Genomic DNA, 1,422 nt, shown 5'->3' on the forward strand with positions numbered 1-1,422 from the left:
GTGGTGTGGTGGCATGTCCGAAGAGGCGGCACGCATCTCCGGGCGTGGCCCCCCCTAATGGATGGCGATGACACGGTAGTAGCCATTCTGCGGTAACGATGCGGCGTGAATATTATTAAATACTCGGAGCGCGATAAAATCATGAGTTTTTTTGCACGACGTGTGCACATGTGCTATAGGAACGATAATATTTTTTTTCATAATTTTTGGTGATGGAGAAGTATCCGAAAAATCCCCTCTACGCGGATTGCCCTTCGCGCGTCTACGGCTGTGGCCGGCGGCCTCTGGGGGCTAGCATGCCGCCAAATCTTGCGTAGGCGGCCTCTCACGAGTTTGGAAGTGCTGTGGTGGTTGCAAACGCCCAGCACGCATCTCAGGGGCTAGATCCCGTGGTCAAACGCTACAGGGTTAGGCGGGTTGGGGGCCCTGGGGGGTAGCAATGCCACCGGAGCATTGCACCGGGCCCTCATACATGCGGGGTGGTGTGGTGGCATGTCCGAAGAGGCGGCACGCATCTCCGGGGTTTGGCCCTCCTCACGGACGGCGCCACCGCCGGCACCTGGAGGGGGGAAACGGATGCGTCGGGTCTACACAGAGGGGATCTTGCTGTGGGTCTGGCCCGGATGTTGCTCCAAAGTGTTCCTATGGGCTGACCTAACACAACCGGGTGGAGAGGTCCACTGGTCAAATCCCGTCCGTGCAAAGTCAAAGGGCTAGATCCCGCGGTCAAACGCTACAGGGTTAGGCGGGTTGGGGGCCCTGGGGGGTAGCAATGCCACCGGAGCGTCGCACCGGGCCCTCATACATGCGGGGTGGTGTGGTGGCATGTCCGAAGAGGCGGCACGCGTCTCCGGGCGTGGCCCCCCCTAACGGACGGCGATGACACGGTAGTAGCCATTCTGCGGTAACGATGCGGCGTGAATATTATTAAATACTCGGAGCGCGATAAAATCATGAGTTTTTTTGCACGACGTGTGCACATGTGCTATAGGAACGATAATATTTTTTTCATAATTTTTGGTGATGGAGAAGTATCCGAAAAATCCCCTCTACGCGGATTGCCCTTCGCGCATCTATGGCTGTGGCCGGCGGCCTCCGGGGGCTAGCATGCCGCCAAATCTTGCGTAGGCAGCCTCTCATGTGTTTGGAAGTGTTGTGGTGGTTGCAAACGCCCTTCACGCGTGTCCGGGTGTGCCCCCCTCACGGATGGCGCCGCCGCCGGCACCTGGAGGGGGGAAACGGACGCATCGGGTCTACACGGAGGGGATGTAGCTGTCGGTTTGGCCCGGATGTTGCTCCCAGGTGTCCCTCTGAGCTGACCTAACACAACCGGGTGGAGAGGTCCACTGTTCAAAGCCTGTTCGTGGAAAGTCAAAGGGCAAGATCTCGTGGTCAACCGCTCTAGGGTTAGGGAGGACAGGG

Source organism: Triticum aestivum, chromosome 2B, assembly GCF_018294505.1.
Source record: "Triticum aestivum cultivar Chinese Spring chromosome 2B, IWGSC CS RefSeq v2.1, whole genome shotgun sequence".
NCBI lineage: Eukaryota > Viridiplantae > Streptophyta > Magnoliopsida > Poales > Poaceae > Triticum > Triticum aestivum.